This window comes from Podarcis gaigeae (genome assembly GCF_964106915.1).
Source record: "Podarcis gaigeae genome assembly, chromosome: 6".
Lineage (NCBI taxonomy): Eukaryota > Metazoa > Chordata > Lepidosauria > Squamata > Lacertidae > Podarcis > Podarcis gaigeae.
Genome location: NC_139682.1, coordinates 2,744,295 through 2,762,501, shown reverse-complemented (window position 1 = coordinate 2,762,501; position 18,207 = coordinate 2,744,295). Strand labels below are relative to the sequence as shown.

General features: G+C 49.5%; 1 protein-coding gene across 3 annotated transcripts in view; it reads right to left on the bottom strand.

Annotated features, from left to right (window-relative positions):
• NOL4L (nucleolar protein 4 like) overlaps positions 1-18,207 on the bottom strand; it is a 137,306-nt gene that overhangs the window by 100,919 nt on the left and 18,180 nt on the right. The gene's annotated exons all lie outside the window — the stretch shown is intronic.

The window sequence follows — 18,207 nt, the reverse complement described above, 5'->3', positions numbered from 1 at the left end:
AATGGGGGGGGGGGAATGAGAATGATGTATTTTTGAGAAGCGGACACGGAGCAATGGATCCAAACTACAAGAAAGAAGATTCCACCTAAACATTAGGAAGAACTTCCTGACAGTAAGAGCTGTTTGACAGTGGAATTTGCTGCCAAAGAGTGTGGTGGAGTCTCCTTCTTTGGAGGTCTTTAAGCAGAGGCTTGACAACCATATGTCAGGAGTGCTCTGATGGTGTTTCCTGCTTGGCAGGGGGTTGGGACTCGATGGCCCTTGTGGTCTCTTCCAACTCTATGATTCTATGATGGATTGTTATTTTGAAATTCCTAATAAAAAAAAATTACAAAACAAAATAAATGCTCCTCTTTCAACCTCACAGGGTGACCCTTGCCTAAACTGGCTGCTTTTCTCCGACTGACTGCCCCGCCATGCCACCTTTCTGCAACTTAACACCATCTCACAAGTTAGCCACTGTTCTCTCCCTTGTAGGGAGCTGCCCCAATGTTACAGATGCAACTGCACATTTGCCTTCTTGTCTCTTCACCATAAGTGTGGGAGGATTAAACCCCAAAAAGTGTTCACCCCACTTGTTGTCCTAGTGTATGTGTGAGTTATCACGGTGCGCAAGGCACACATGTACACAGCACTGCACACATGTGGGGTCCAGGGGTGCTTTGTGAAGGCTGTGGGTTGAGACTGCAAACAGAGACCCACACCAGCACTATTTTGCTGGATGGGACTGATAAAGGCACACATTCCTTGATCTACCCAGCTTCCGCACATGAGGTCCTGCCAAAGCAGAACGTAGGCACTCTGCAAATGCTCAATGGCACCTGACAAATTCACACACACTGCCTTCCCTACTTCCCCTAAAGTTGTTGTTGTTGTTGTTTAGTCGTGTCCAACTCTTCATGACCCCATGTACCGGAGCACGCCAGGCACTCCTGTCTTCCACTGCCTCCTGCAGTTTGGTCAAACTCATGCTGGTAGCTTCGAGAACACTGTCCCACCATCTCATCTGTCATCCCCTTCTCCTTGTGTCCTCCATCTTTCACAACATCAGGGTCTTTTCCATGGAGTCTTCTCTTCTCCTGAGGTGGCCAAAGTCTTGGAGCCTCAGCTTCAGGATCTGTCCTTCCAGTGAGCGCTCAGGGCTGATTTCCTTCAGAATGGAGAGGTTTGTTCTTCTTGCAGTCCATGGGACACTCAGGAGTCTCCTCCAGCACCAGAATTCAAAAGCATCCATTCTTCGGCGGTCAGCCTTCTTTATGATCCAGCTCTCACTTACATAGATCACTACTGGGAAAACCATAGGTTTCACTATCCCATGTTTATGCTCAGAGCCACCTTGTGATATAGGTTAAACTGCTAAAAAAATGTCCCCCAGTAAATTTCATGGGTGAATGGGGAACTGAATCCAGGTTTCCCCCGTCCAAGGGCTCGTCCACACTCATCCCACCACTTTCCCCCAGGGATACCCAATCCTTACTGCTGAATCGGAGCAAACGTCTATCAGGTTTCCTAGTGTTTGTTTCAATTCAGTGGTAAAGCGGGGGTTTCCCCAGGAAAATCAGCGAGGCAAACAGAAAACCTCTCGGACCCATGTTCTTTAGGCATGGGACGTTAGTGTGGACAAGCCGAGTCTGAAACATTCCACTGTTTCTTTGCCCTGATGGGTTTTTCCCCCCCACCGTTCTCCTTGGTATGTGAGGGGAGAGAACTCTGCACACGCTCAGACGACAACAGCCTTCCCCAACTTGGTTCTCTCTGGATATTTTGGGCTACAAATCCCATCAGCCCCAAACCAGTACAACCTAGAGGGCGCAACACCTAGGGTCAGATAATGTCTGAAGACAAATGTGACAATCTTACACACATGTGGTGCCAGTTCCCCATTCTCCTGCATTACCAGTTATTCCAGTGTCTTGTTTTTTCCTTCCTCTTGAGTCACCAGGGACTCCAACAAAAAAGCACACTCCTCCCCTCAGTGATACCAGTGTCCTATTTCCTGTTCCCAAGTGGGTGGTACTCACAAATCCTCCTCCTTTTCCCTATTCCAGCACACACATTGCTAATTCCTCACCCATCATCCAGGGTATATGCTCCCCCTGGCCCGCCCTCCAGAGCAACAACAGTGCCCTCCATTGTTGGTTTCCCCCCTTATAGCAGGAAAATCCCATTTCTTCCCTTCCAGGTGTTAAACTAGCATACTGCAGCTAGAAAGGCAGTATTATCACCAATGGCTGCTGCTGTGAACAGACCGCTCTGTTCCTGTCTGTGTACATTTCGGCTCTTCATTAAAAAAAGACGACTTGCAGATCATGGCTTTGGGCCCCGGTGTCTAGCAGGCGGAACATGTTCTCTGTACCCATCTGCCAACTGAGAATAACGCTTTGGGCATCTGACGAAGCAGGCTCTGGTCCATGAAGGCTTGTGCCAAAATACTTTAAGGTGCAACGAGAGCAACAGATTAAGAAGCCTGCTGTCCCTCTGGAGAGAAGAGGGTGTGCCGAGCAGGACTGGGGGAGATGGGGATCAAGCAGACTTCCTCTTTCCCATTGGACCACATGCTTCACTTGGAGCTAACCCCACAGGTCTAAAGAGGGATACTCCTACCTGGGCTTAACCTGAACAAGGATTCAGTCACAGAACACTCACTGCAGTAACAGAGAAGACCAGGAGCCTGCAGCCCCAAATATGGCTGGTGCAGAACTTTAACCCCTCTCCATCTCTTTGGGTTTCTTGCCCCAAAGCTCCACCACCCCTGCTTCAAAATTTCCCACTGCGTGTCAGAGGCTTTGGGGAAAACCTATGGGCAGGAAAGTCATGGCTGCTCCTCTGGAGTCCTAGACCTGCCAAGGCAGCCTTCGCCACCCTGGTGCTCTCCAGATGTTCTGGACTACAACTCCCATCAGTTCCTGCCAGTGTGGCTGCACTAGCTGGGGCTGATGGGAGCTGCAGTCCAAAACCTCTGGAGAGCACCAGGTTGGGGAAAACTGAATGAAGGTTGCAGTTATCTGCAGCCCTTGGGCCTAAGATATATCAGAGTTAGTAGTGATACTTTGATATGCCTGTTGCCTTTGTCCATGGAGTTGAATTCTGGTGCTGGAGGAGACTCTTGAAAGTCCCATGGATTGCAAGAAGATCAAACCGATCCATTCCGAAGGAAATCAGCCCTGAGTGCTCACTGGAAAGACAGATCCTGAAGCTGAGGCTCCAATACTTTGGCCACCTCATGAGAAGACTCCCTGGAAAAGACCCTGATGTTGGGAAAGATGGAGGGCACAAGAAGGGGACGACAGAGGACGAGATGGTTGGACAGTGTTCTTGAAGATACCAGCATGAGTTTGACCAAACTGCGGGAGGCAGTGGAAGACAGGAGTGCCTGGCGTGCTCTGTTCCAAGGGGTCACGAAGAGTCAGACACGACTACGACTAAACAACAACAAGTGATACTTTCGTCCTCCTAAAAATCAAGATCAAGCTACAAATAGAACAGAGAACAGGGGCAGATAGGAATACTGCTGCTGAAACACAGATGCACCCATAACCCAATATCTTCCCTTCCTTTAATGCAAGGGCTCCCAAACATTTTCCCCAATGATCCAGTTGCGAAGGGTCCTTCCTGGCAGACCACTTAATGATTTTTTTTTCTGCTTCTTGTGGCAATTGGGAAATGTAGTGCTAGATGCTGTGTGATTTTAAATTGTATTTTTATTGCTTCCCCCTTTCTTATATTGTATCATAATTCGCATTCCACAGAATTCAGCTTGCAATACAATACTTAAAGTACAATATAATAAAGGACAAAAGCAGTAAAACTACAATTAAAAAGCAAAATGAATATCTAATGTGGACTTGCTGTGGGCAAGCTGAATGAAACTCGTGCACCACCAATGGTCTGTGAACCACCATTTGGGAAGCACTGCTCTAATGTTCCTAGTCTAGGCATTTGCAGAATGGCAGAGATTCCTGCACTGGGGGGTGGGGGGTGGACTAGATGACTCTTGGGGACCCTTCCAACCTACGATTCTATGGGGCTTGCCACTGACTAAACACAACCAGCCCCTAAGCCTCGGGGTTCAGGGTCAGTGTTCCTGCGCACCCCGCCACGCTCGCCTTGCACATCTGGCCAGATGCACATTCGCCATCTCAAGAGATGCCCTGGTTCTTCGCGCCCCCCTGCAACGCTCCCCGCCCCAGCTCCGCGGGGTGGGGGCGCAGGCCCTCTGCCTGGAGGGCTGCTCAGGGCACCCTTCCTTCTAGCCAGCTCCCGAAGCGCAAGGCCGAGCGCCGCCGGGGCGTCCCAAACGGGGCGCAGAGGCTCGGATGCAAGCGCAGCGCCCTGCAGCTGGGCAGGGCAGGCGCAACGCCCGGAGAGGAGCAGCCCGAGCCTCGCCGGGGAGGGAAAGCGAGCCGCCGCCGGAGGCCCCATTGGCTGCAAGGCGAAGCGAGCTTCCCGTGCCAATCCCCCGCGCAAAAGCCCCGCGGGACCGCTTGGGCAGGGCTACCCCAAGGCCTTTGCCAAGCAGGTATTGAAGGTAACCATGGGAACCGGGGGGGGGGAGTGGGAAGGAGAGAGGAGAAGGGATCTGGCACAGCGATCCCTCCCCGGGCTGTCCTCGCCTGGGGCAGGCAGGCAGGCAGGCAGGCAAGCCGGCGGCCGTCCTGGGCTGCCCCTCCTTTGCGCGCAGGAAGGAGGCACTCGCCAGCTGGCAGCACCAGGGCAGGGCAGGGCAAAGCGAGGCAGGCCAGGGCGCGGGGAGGGGAGGGCAGGCAGCTGCGGAGAGGCCTCTCGCGGCGGGATAGAGACCCTCCGCTCCTCCCCCGCCCCGCGTGACTCGGAGCGAGGTGGGCCCCCTCCGTGGCGTCTCCAATTACGCACCCGCCTGCCCAGGCGCACCTGCCGCGCCAGCCACCTGCCCTTTGTTGTGCTCTGCTCTCGAACGCCCGCAGCCTCGGCTCGGGTGGCGCTTCCCCCTCCTCCTTAATGGGGCTCCTGTGGGTGCGTTTCATCAGACCCAACAAGTCCCCTCCACCTGCACCAACGCGCCCCCCCTCCCAATTATCCTCCAAGCGGCCCAAGTGGGATTGGGAATATTGTTGTGCAGGAACAAAAGAAAGGGGCGCTTCACACGTTACCAGGCAACAAACTCGGGTTTGCCTGGCAGGGGACGTGCAAGGAGTCGCCGCCACTGATCCTCACTAGAGGAGGCAGGTTTTCAAATGCCTGGTTTGCCATGCTCACATGCAAACGGGTGCAGCTTGGGTCAGACCAGAAGCCAGAGACCTGCATGCTACCCTCACCACCAAAGGAGCACCCAGGGATTGGGTGGACCAAGACCACATAACACTGGTCCTGAGAGATCTGCATTGGCTCCCAGTACATTTCCGAGCACAATTCAAAGTGTTGGTGCTGATCTTTAAAGCCCTAAACGGCCTCAGTCCAGTATACCTGAAGGAGCGTCTCCACCCCCATCGTTCTGCCCGGACACTGAGGTCCAGCGCCGAGGGCATTCTGGCAGTTCCCTCCCTGCAAAAAGTGAGGTTACAGGGAACCAGGCAGAGGGCCTTTTCGGTGGTCGCACCCGCCCTGTGGAACGCCCTCCCGTCGTATGTCAAGGAAATAAACAACTATCTGATGGCAGCCCTATTTAGGGAATTTTTTAATGTTTCATGTATTACTGTATTTTAATATTTTGTTGGAAGCCACCCAGAGTGGCAGATGGGCGGGGTATAAATAATAAATTATCATTATCATCATCATCATTAGGTGGTCTTGGGGGCAGCAGCAAACAGGCAGAGCCTCAGCACCTGAACCACAAATACATAGGCCCATCTGGTCCAGCATCCTGTTCTCACAGGGATCAGCCAGAGGCCTGTGAGAAGCCATGCAGTTTCCAGCAACTGGCATTCAGGAGCACTGCTGCCTCTGTCCTGGGAATGCCAGCACACAGTGGGACAGATGTAGCCCCCTTTCTCTCTCCTTAATCAAACCAAAACAAAAACATGTTCTAGTTCAGCCACATGCCCCCTGGCATGTACATGGTTACAAATGCCCATTCTGTTCTTTTTATCTTAAAATTTTATTGTATTTTTTCACACACACACCCCAAATGATGCCTAAGATTAGATCCTTCCATGATGGTTTATTGATGTCTTTTTAAAAACTTTTAATAGTTTTATCGTATGGTTTTATGTTTCCACTTTCTGCAAACATACAGAGAGAGCGGTATACAAATATTTTTATAAGTAAATAAATAATTCCCGAGCAAATGCGATTTAGGTTCAGGCAGCAGAAACAAACCACATTTCAGTCCTGTCGCCATGATGGCGCCATGATTTAAGTGAGCTTTTGAAAGGCAAAACTGCACATGCTCAGAGTATTTCTTTTTTATTGTTATTTTTCCTGCCAAACTATTTTTTTGTTCTTTGTTTCTGTGACAAAGCACAAAAATAGACACAGATGGAAAGCATTTAATGCAAGGCAGTAGGAAAGTAATGTCGGTTGTGTGGTTCACAACTTAAAAGAATGCACAGAGATGCAACCATACTTCCTTGTTGGCCCTTGTGCAAAACACATTCTGTAGGAGGCCCCTCCCCATTTAATTTGATTGTACCCAATTATACACCTTCTGATCGGAGAGGAAACATTATAGAGAATAAGGTAAAGGTAAAGGTACCCCTGCCCATACGGGCCAGTCGTGTCCGACTCTAGGGTTGTGCGCCCATCTCACTTAAGAGGCCGGGGGCCAGTGCTGTCCGAAGACACTTCCGGGTCACGTGGCCAGCGTGACAAGCTGCATCTGGCGAGCCAGCACAGCACACGGAAACACCATTTACCTTCCCGCTAGTAAGCGGTCCCTATTTATCTACTTGCACCCGGGGGTGCTTTCGAACTGCTAGGTTGGCAGGCGCTGGGTCTGAACGACTGGAGCGCACCCTGCCACGGGGATTCGAACCGCCGACCATGCGATCGGCAAGTCCTAGGCGCTGAGGTTTTACCCACAGCGCCACCCGTGTCCCTTATTATAGAGAATAACTTTAGGTAAATACGAAGGGCATAAACTCAGAATGCACACCAATTACAGAAGCATCTTTATGTGTCATATTAATTGGCCTGACAAAGCTACATTAGAATATTACAACAACTTAATTTATGGCACGTTAATAAGATTTCTGGCTTTGGAGGGGGCCTTAGAGCCTGTAGGCTCTCGTGCACAGCCCACCTTAAATTGCGGCCATTAAATGCACATGTCTGGGGAGTGCAGATGTTGCTCTGCAAGACTATTAAGTCCAGAGTCTAAAATTACCTTAGCTGCACTGCTGTTGACAAGAACTCCCCTCACGTGTTGGGAGAGCGCATAGCACCTATGTGCGCCACCACCACCCCTGTCAAGTACACTGGCCTCCTTCCCCACCAGCTGTGTGTTTGGTCTGCCTGTGAAAGGTCCCCATGCAGATTTCCTCCCTGCAGTATATTCACTGCAACCTTTATGTGTGTGCACCAAGCCCAATAAGAGGTGAGATTAACCTTTTAACATGTGAGGAGATTTCTCTGAAGGTCCCTATATATTTTGTGGCCTTTAGGTAAAGAGACCCCTGACAATTAGGTCATCGCAGATGACTCTGGGGTTGCGGCACTCATTTCGCTTTATTGGCTGAGGGAGCCGGCATGCAGCTTCCGGGTCATGTGGCCAGCATGACTAAGCCGCTTCTGGTGAGCCAGAACAGTGCATGGAAACGCCATTTACCTTCCCGCCAGAGCGGTACCTATTTATCTACTTGCACTTTTTGGTGTGCTTTCGAACTGCTAGGTTGGCAGGAGCTGGGACCGAGCAACGGGAGCTCAACCCATCGCGGGGATTCAAACAGCCAACCTTCTGATCGGCAAGCCCTAGGCTCTGTGGTTTAACCCACAGCGCCACCCATGTCCATTTAGGTATACACCTACAAATATAATGTATGAAATGGCCCACGGCCTCATAATGAATCTGTGGGAAATGTATGCGCAGCTCTGTAATCCACCCCTGCGCATCACCTTCAGATCCATGATGGAACAAAAGCATGATACAAATGTACTAAATGAATGAACATGTGGTTATCTGAGGATGTGTAGGGTGCCTTTCCCCTCACCAGTGATTTCTAATGCTGCCACTGTTTCTTCTGACAAGGCTCCTGTGCCTTTTGCCTGAGGGGCAGAAATTTTAAGAGAGATCTACACCGGCTGCTGATTTGCTACCAGGCCAATTTCAAGGTGTTAATCCAAATTCCTGCTCCACTTTTAAAACTATCTCGGCAAAAGCAATATACTTTTGCCCTTTTAACGTTCCTTTAGCCACTCCCACTTTGCAAACATGAGTGCGTTGATGAAAATACACATTTTGCAGACTTCCACTGGGAACCACAATGTGATGTGCCTTCGGAAATGGGCACCAGCTACCCAGAGCCCAAGAGAGCCAGGAGGAGCAAAAGACTCTCCCAACTCAGGTTCCCATTGGTGACTGTCATCTGCACAGGATCCTGACCTCTTCCTTTAACTGCATTGGGGAGAGGTTGTTTTTCAGCATCCTCCCCTCACAGAAGCTGCAAAATAAGAAAGGGCTCTGGATATCCCCTGAGAGGGGCGTAACAAAATTACAGGCTCCTCTTTCAAAGAGCAAAGCAGCCTGGGCTCCTGAACTGCTTGTATATAGGACCATCTCCTCTTCCTGGGATCTCCCTGGCCACCACAGAGAGAAGAACCAGCTACTGTCTGGAAAGCAAAAGCCCCGAAAAACAACTGCCTGTGTTTTGTCGAACATGCTCCTCCTTGTGGGAATTTTATGCACAACACAGCAGCCAGGCACACACCTCCTCCTGAACCAGCTCTTGCAGGGGCAACTGGTGCTTTTGTTTATGTGAACATGGCCTTAGATGAGCACGCTTTCCCCCAAAATGTGCCGGCAACTGCCATCTGATCTGCACAGTGCTGGTCCGCCAGTAACCTCTACCCTGACCCTGCACAGATTACAGCCCCGCACCTCATTTTCAGGCGTAACAAGACACCCCCCCTTTCAACTCCCCAAGCCCAGAGCATCTTGCGAAAGTGAGAAATGTGGTGTGTGGAGGCAACCTTTGCTTCAACAAGTAACCTATGGACCAAAGACCCCACCTTTCCGTGCCAGATGCCGATCAATCAAATCTGGAAAATAGGCTAAGTTATTTGCATTCTTTTTTGGGGGGGGGGCAACAAGCAGTAGAACTGGAGCCACAAACAGACACCGTGTCTTGGAGGGGCTCCTGCCCCACTGCCCAGGACGGGCAGGCACATTGCAAACGGTGTTTCTTGGGGCACAGATGGCAACTCTCCCTAGGGGCCGAGGAGGGGAGTCCTCAGCCAGCTCCAGCCCACTTAGAGAGGGCTGGGAAGAGAAGAGGTCTGCCCTAAGAGGCTTAGCAGGGCCAGGGCACGGGTTAAGGCACAAGGGGGGGGGGAGAAGGGGCTTGCAGCTCTCACAATCCTGGCCTCCGCTCTGCAGGACTCCAGATAGAGCGCTTTCTGGCCCTCGGGCGAGGAGGGGCTGATGCCAGCTGGATTCCACTTCCTGCCGGTGCAAAAAGGCTTCCTGGCAGTGAACGGGCGCCCTTGTTTTCTGACCACATTTCAAACGCCCATCACTCTGCCGGGGAGGGAGCAGCTCGGCAGACCCAGCTGGCTGCCCTAGAAGCATGCTTGGCTGTTCCATATAACTGGCCTCTCCCCCTCTGCAAAGGCTCCCATCACAGGAGCAGGGGGCAAAGGCATTGCTCCTCTTCAGTCTCACAGCTGCAGGTCTTTGCAACGAAAGGTGAAGACGCTCAAACATGCCTGGAAGAAGCCGCAAAGGCTGCATGCACCCATGAGGAGCTTAAAATGCAGCAAGGTGGCATCTCCTTCTCAATGCACACCAAAGCCGGTTTGCAGGGAAATGCATTGAAACGCATCATTTCTCCAGAAACAACAAGACTGGTAGGGGTTGAGGCTAAAATCACATGTACACCAGAGGTTACAGCCTACCTGCCTGCAGACTGTCTCCCCAGAGTGGTGTGTGCTCTAGTTCTCTCTCACTTGGACTACTGCAATGCGCTCTACGTGGGGCTACCTTTGAAGGTGACTCGGAAACTGCAACTAATCCAGAATGCAGCAGCTAGACTGGTGACTGGGAGCGGCCACTGAGACCACATAATACCGGTCTTGAAAGACCTACAGTGGCTCCCAGTACGTTTCCGAGCACAATTCAAAGTGAAGGGGCTGACCTTTAAAGCCCTAAACGGCCTCAGTCCTGTATACCTGAAGGAGGATCTCCACCCCCATCATTCTACCTGGACACTGAGGTCCAGCGCCGAGGGCCTTCTGGCGGCTCCCTCCCTGTGAGAAGCCAAATTACAGGAAACCAGGCAGAGGGCCTTCTCGGTAGTGGCACCCACCCTGTGGAACTCCCTCCCACCAGATGTCAAAGAGAAGAACAACTACCAGACTTTTAGAAGACGTCTGAAGGCAGCCCTGTTTAGGGAAGCTTTTGATGTTTAATAGGTTATTGTATTTTAATATTCTGTTGGAAGCTGACCAGAGCAGCTGGGGAAACCCAGCTAGATGGGCGGGGTATAAATTATTATTATTATTATTATTATTATTATTATTATTATTATTATTATACCACTGGCATCTCCAGGTAATGCTGGGGGGGAGCTGTTGCCAGTCAGTGTAGACAACACTGAACTAGATGGAGCAATGGTCTGGCTGTACAAGGCAGCTCCTGATGTTCCTATGTTCCACCATGTGCAGAGTAAGCAGGGGACATTGCACAGCCAATCTCTGACCCACAAAACCTCAATTTCCAATCTACCTTTCTGGTGCATGGATTTCTCTGGGGCAAGGGGAAGCCACTCTCTGCGCATCCTCAGAGGCACTCTGCTCCTTATGATCTCTACGCAGCTTCCGATGTTTGACAGGGGGTCCTGAACATGGCCTGCATGCTCTGCGTTCGAAATGCAGTAAGTGATCAAGCAGATCTGCCTGTTTCTGAGCCATTCTGAAATGCTGACAAAATCCACACTACACAACAGCACAGAGAACACATTTTCACATTTATGGGCTGTCAGTGCCTACAAGGAAAGTGGCCAAATGCCCTTCCAAAATCAGATAGCACCGTCCCACAACAGAATCAAGGGGTGGCAGTGTCCAGGGCAAAGAAAAATGCAGCAGACACCAGCAGCCTAGCACAGAGCAAGAAACAATGGCCTATACAGCTGGATACTTTGGTCATCATCATAATACAAAAAAATTCTGAATCTCAGAAACCTGTGGTGGCATTATCACTGTGGACCGAAATCTTATGTGTTTGTATCTACCTGAGGTTCCTGCTGAGGCCATAAGGTAGGACATAAATTTTAACTGTTACTGGTATTTATCATTAGGCTCATAGAGCTGTGGCACTGGAAGTAACCCAAAGACTGCCTTATTTTCTCTTCTACTTTCGTCCTGCCTAGAAAACTGTGTGCTTCATTTAAGACCTGGGGAAGATGTGGGTTGCAAGCCAGACTTCGCTTTGTCAGAAATGGGCTCAGCCACTGGTGCACCCTCCAAGAATCCCAGGTGTGAATTTGATGCCTGTAGCAATGAATTTTAAATCATTGAAACCTGCCCTGGACCATAAAGAAGGCTGATCGCCGAAGAACTGATGCTTTTGAATTCTGGTGCTGGAGGAGACTCTTGAGAGTCCCATGGACTGCAAGAAGATCAAACCTATCCATTCTGAAGGAAATCAGCCCTGAGTGCTCACTGGAAGGACAGATCCTGAAGCGGAGGCTCCAATCCTTTGGCCACCTCATGAGAAGAGAAGACTCCCTGGAAAAGACCCTGATGTTGGGAAAGATGGTGGGCACAAGGAGAAGGGGACGGCAGAGGACGAGATGGTGGGACAGTGTTCTCAAAGCTACCAGCATGAGTCTGACCAAACTGCAGGAGGCAGTGGAAGACAGGAGTGCCTGGCATGCTCTGGTCCAGGGGGTCACAAAGAGGCGGGCACCACTAAACGACTAAACAACAACAACAACCTGCCCTGGGACCTGTTGGTGAAGAGCAGGTAAACAACAACAACAACAACAACAACATATTCGGCCTGCAGTCTCCATCTTGGAGCCAAATTTCCATTCTGAACTTATGACTACAACATCCGGCCTCATTTTTTATCAACTAGCACTATGAGAAAGCTACCCCTGCTCTTTCTTACTATCATTTTTAATATAATGGTTACAGCCATTTGGAATGCCCAGTTTTTGAAGCGCCGAGAGCTCTTGCCTATGTGCTCTTGTGATCACACCAAATTCACACCTCATTACTCTGCCACTTGACTGCCACCCAGGAGTATAGGGTTTTGCAAGAGAGGATCAGTGTCTATCAGCACCATTCAGGCATTTGAGGGCTGCCAAATTTGTAGTAAGCACTAATACCTGTTTATCAAGGTGTTTGAGGACCAGAGCTTTCCCCCACTGAGCAGTTGCCATCCCGAACATTTTACTATGCAAAAAAATAGTCTGATTTATCATATATATCTCACGTGTGGCTGTCGCTTTTAAAAGCAATCAGTGCATTGACCTAGCAAATTTCAGACCCCTTTTATCAATAAACGAAAGAATGGTAACACACACACAGCAAAAACGATGCCAACTGATTCCTCAAGAAGTGTGCGTATGTGGGTGTAAACCCCTTCAATTGCTTCACAAAATCCACAGTTTGAGTTTTCCGCCACAATATTTAATCTGGTTGCTGGTGCATTTTAGGGCTGGTGGGGAAGATGTGTGAAAATTCCCTTCAGCAACTGGAATGGAGAAAGGGTAACAAAGACACATTCATAAGCCCGGCTATGAGGCCAGAGGAACAGATGGCTCAATCAAATGGCACAGAATCACGTCCCGAAAAACCTGCCCTTAAAGGATCAGCCTGGTTTGTGCTTGCCATCCCATACCATGACCCCAAACTTGCCCTAGAAGAAAATAAATATTGAACTCTCTGCTTGAATAGCTGAACTCTCCCTTAACTTTTACAGTTACCGTAACTCTGCAGCAGAGCCAGATAGGCAGGGTATAATTATAATTATAATTATGATTATGATTATATTACTGTCCTCTCAGCACTTACTTGAGTGTAAGTCCCATGGAAAGTCAGTGGGTCTTACTTCTGAGTAAACACGTGCACATATCTACTCCACCAACCCAGTATTGAGAGGCAGAAATATTTGTGTCAAATGCCGAACGAATTTAGGGCCAAAAAATTCATTGTGCTCATTTCCTTTAAGCGTGTTTCATTAATTGCTATTTTAGGACGTCTTCAGTTTAATCTTATTGCTTTAGGCAATGGAGAAAACACACACACACACGCATCAATAAAATAATTTAAACGCTGTTAGATATTGGGGGGTGCTGTAAGTTGTGCTGGATTGCTAGAATCCACTTGTGATTTATCAAAGGCACCAGTGAAAATGAAGCAGCTCTATTCGTAACACCACAGCCAGCATTAAAAAGTTTAAGGTCAGTTTTCCGAAGGACAGAGCAGTTATCACAATTCCTCCCAATGCCCACAAGGTCTTCCTCCTTACCACCCACATTAGAGCCATGCCAGTCTATCCTATAATGAAAACATTTTCTCCTAGCAGAATTCGGGACTGCATCCCGTGTCAAGGTGAAAAGAGGGACACTTTTATGAGATGTTTTGAGCAAAAACAGTTCTCAATTCTTCCATATCCTCAGGAAGCTGGTCCTTGACTGCCTTTTGCACGGAGATACACTGCTGCTCGTGTTGAGCTATAGGGTGAAAGCAGCTTTTGCAACAGGATCTGCTAAACCCAGGGGTCAGCAAACTAAGGCACATGGGCTTGAAGTGGCCCGCAGAGGTCGTTTGACCAGCCCACGAGCCACCCCTTAATAATAATAATAATAATTATTATTATTATTATTATTATTATTATTATTATTATTATTATTATTATTATTATTATTTATACCCCACCCATCTGTTTCCCTAAACAGGGCTGCCTTCAGATGTCTTCTAAAAGTCTGGTAGTTGTTGTTCTCTTTGACATCTGGTGGGAGGGAGTTCCACAGGGTGGGTACCACTACCGAGAAGGCCCTCTGCCTGGTTCCCTGTAACTTGGCTTCTCCCAGTGAGGGAACCGCCATAAGGCCCTTGGCGCTGGACCTCAGTGTCCAGCAGAACGATGGGGGTGGAGACGCTCCTTCAGATATACTGGATTGAGACCATCCAGTATACTGAGCTGCCCGCTCACGCGCTGCACTAAACCATGCACAGATGCTGGAAACCGCGGAGGGGTCTCCACGGGACCGATCCGGCCCAGACAAGATAAACCTTGCTGACCATTGTGCTAAAACTCACAAAGCCACGTCTTTCTAACGGGACAAGGAAAGGAATAAACCCCAGGAGGGAAGAGGGGTCTTGTGTTCGAATCCTGCTTGCTGGTTTCCCACAGAGAATTGTTCAGGGTGCTGGACTGGTTGGGCCATTGGCCTCATCCTGCAGGCTCTTATGTGCTTTTCTCCAGCTGAAATTAAAACTGCCAAACGCTTCACTGCCTTGTCTTGCCTCCTCCTTCCATCCCTTTTGACCCTTGCAGAGTCTCCCCATGTCTGTTGTCTCTTCCATCTGCCCCCCGCCCAAAAAAACCACCCTATATCATGCACTCCTTGGGACTGTTTGAGCAATAAACACGACAGCCCATCACAGTTAAATGAAGACAGTGGCAGGTCAGAAACAATTCGACAGAGAAGGACAGCGGATGCTCCTTCTGCAAAAGGTGTGATCCAAACCTCGGGAAACAGGACGTGTGTGTGTGTGTGTGTGTGTGTGTGTGTGTGTGTATAATTACCGTAGTTCAAAGGCAGAGGAGAAGTTGCAGAACTAATTCCATTTAATGTGTGTTTTAGGACCCTGTAAGACAGAGTTCTTCCGCCTGGCTTTTGGCTTGGAATCAACTTGATCCCCTTCCCCTCTTCCTTTTTCCTTTCTCCTTCTGTGATGGAACTCCTATTTGGGGACTTCCCTGGCTTTTTTCTGGCCGACGTAGGACCAGTCTGGATAGTTGGCCTTGGTGAAGACTTGACGTTTTCATCCCCAAAAACATTTTGCGTTTCTACTGAAACGAGGATGCATTTTAATGTTGTATTATAATCTTGTTTTTAAGTTGTATTTTAATCAGTTGTTTTTATACCTGTTGTTAACCACCCTGAACCCGGTCTTGGCTGGGGAGGGTGGGGTATAAATAAAATTTATTATTATTATTATTATTATTATTATTATTATTATTATTATTATTATTAAATCTGGGAGCCAGCTGAAGAGAAATAATAACCAGATTAAGTGCAGTTTTTAATTCAGTGAAGGCGTATGCATCATGTTGGGTTTTGCAAATGGTTCTGGCCCTTTTAGAGCTCACTTTCACACATTTAAGCCCTGCTGTCTTTAAAACTAACTAAGTGCAAAGCATTTTCAAAGTACTGCGAGAAAGATGCAGTCTGTTAAAAACTGACCTGAGTGAGCAGGGCTGAGCTCAAGGTATCTGATTAATCAACACTGCACTCACCAGGAGGCAGCTAACTATTATTAAACCTCAGGGATATGGAAGATCTGCCATCCCAAAAGCACTTACCCTTGATTAGTCCCATGGAGATAAATGAAGCTTTTGTCTGGGGTTGCCACGTTTTTTTTCTTTTCTCCCTGCCTTTAACATGTGCAAGGCAGGCAGAAAGTCAACAGGTATAGATTCTCCTCCCAGAAGGGCCCCAACGGAGAAAGCCACGCCGGTTGTGTTTCTGCTTGCCCTGCAGCTGAGAAAATCACACACCAAGGAAAAAGGCCACGCCAGCTCCCCAAGAATCAACATTTGTCAGCAAAACAACAGGAACCGACCTACTGCGAATCTTAAAAGAGCAAAAATCCTTCCTCAACCTTCACCGCTATTTTCCAGTGCTTACATTCTAAATTCATCGATTAATCATTTGAAGGCCAGCAACTTAGTTGATGAAAAATCTTTAATTGGCTCACAGCTCTATTAGCAGAAACCAATGAAAGCCACTTTCTAGGATGAGCCGAGCCAGCCCATAAATTCTGCTACCTAAACCTACCAGGTCTATTCCTCAGCAGTTCTCTTCCAACTCCGACCTCACCTGTGCTATACTTAAAAGCAGTATCATACCTCTTTTAAACAGCCATGGCTTCACCGCCCCAAAGAATCCTGGGAACTGTAGTCTGTCAAGGGTGCTGAGAGCTGTTGGGAGACGCCTAGCGCCCTCACAGAGCTACAGTTCCCAGAGATCTCTGGAAGAGCTAATGAAACACTCTGGAAATATAAGCTCCGAGAGAGGTATAAGTAAAGGTAAAGGGACCCCTTACCATTAGGTTGAGTCGTGACCGACTCTGGGGCTGCAGCGCTCATCTCGCTTTATTGGCCGAGGGAGCCGGCGTACAGCTTCCTTCTGAGTCATGTGGCCAGCATGACTAAGCCGCTTCTGGCGAACCAGAGCAGCGCACGGAAATGCCGTTTACCTTCCCGCCAGAGCGGTACCTATTTATCTACTTGCACTTTGACGTGCTTTCAAACTGCTAGGTTGGCAGGAGCAGGGACCAAGCAATGGGAGCTCACCCCATCGTGGGGATTCAAACCGCCGACCTTCTGATTGGCAAGTCCTAGGCTCTGTGGTTTAACCCACAGTGCCACCCGCGTCCCCCGAGAGAGGTATAAAGGTAAAAGGTAAAGGTACCCCTGCCCGTACGGGCCAGTCTTGACAGACTCTGGGGTTGTGCGCCCATCTCACTCAAGAGGCCAGGGGCCAGCGCTGTCCGGAGACACTTCCGGGTCACGTGGCCAGCGTGACATCGCTGCTCTGGCGAGCCAGAGCCGCACACGGAAACGCCGTTTACCTTCCCGCTGGTAAGCGGTCCCTATTTATCTACTTGCACCCGGAGGTGCTTTCGAACTGCTAGGTTGGCAGGCGCTGGGACCGAGCAGCGGGAGCGCACCCCGCCGCAGGGATTCGAACCGCCAACCTTTCAATCGGCAAGTCCTAGGCGCTGAGGCTTTAACCCACAGCGCCACCTGCGTCCCTGAGAGAGGTATAGGGGTCTCCTAACAGCACTCAGCACCCTGAACCGGTACTCCTGGGTGCGACTAATTATCCAGATCCACACCAATCTGGGGTCAGGCTCAGTTTCAGAACCAACTCAGTCTTAGTCGCCCTGACGAGGAAATAGAAGGAAAAGTGTCTGCTACTTCTGCTTGATCTCTCAGATTTTTGTGCCGTTGAGTCCTCTGGAACCAACTCAGTTGGATTGGCATCAGAACCACCATATTGTGTTTGTTCTGTTCTTTCCATCAGGTCCGCGTTCAGAGAGAAGCGCTGAGTGAATGCTCCTTGGACCCCTGGCAATTGCACTGCAGGGTACAGCAGGATACTACCACCTCCCCACTGCCATTTAACATCTTTATGAAGCGGTCATGGTTATAACGCCTGACCTGACTGCCCACTTCCGGCCAAGCCAGGTTCAAGGTCCTTGTATTCATCTACAAACCTCTGAACCAATTCGGTTCAGCTCCAGCCTGGACCTTTATATCCCAGCTCCATCTCTGAGCTCATCTGCAGAAGCACCATTAGTCATCCCCTGAGTTGGTGCGGCTCATCTGACATCAACAAGAAACCCAGCCTTGTGGAATATGCTCCGCCGGTAGAGATTCAGCAGGTGCCTTCTGCTTTGACCTTTTGATGTCTGCTGAAAACTTATTTTCAAGCAGCGCTAGAAATTAGCCAGGTGCCAGGCGCGTTTTGCAACTGGCGTGGGTCCAATGGTGACCACTGGAGATCTCTGGGTGCTAAGTTGGTGGCTGACATCTCCATCTGGCTGGCCTCTCCAACCTTTTTAAGCAGGTAAGCAGAATAACTTATTTATTGCATTTATATCCCGCCTTTTTAAGGACTCGGGTGGCGCTGTGGGTTAAACCACAGAGCCTAGGACTTGCCAATCAGAAGGTCGGCAGTTCGAATCCCCATGACAGGGTGAGCTCCCGTTGCTCGGTCCCTGCTCCTGCCAACCTAGCAGTTCGAAAGCACATCAAAGTGCAAGTAGATAAATAGGTACCGCTCCGGCGGGAAGGTAAATGGCGTTTCTGTGCACTGCTCTGGTTCACCAGAA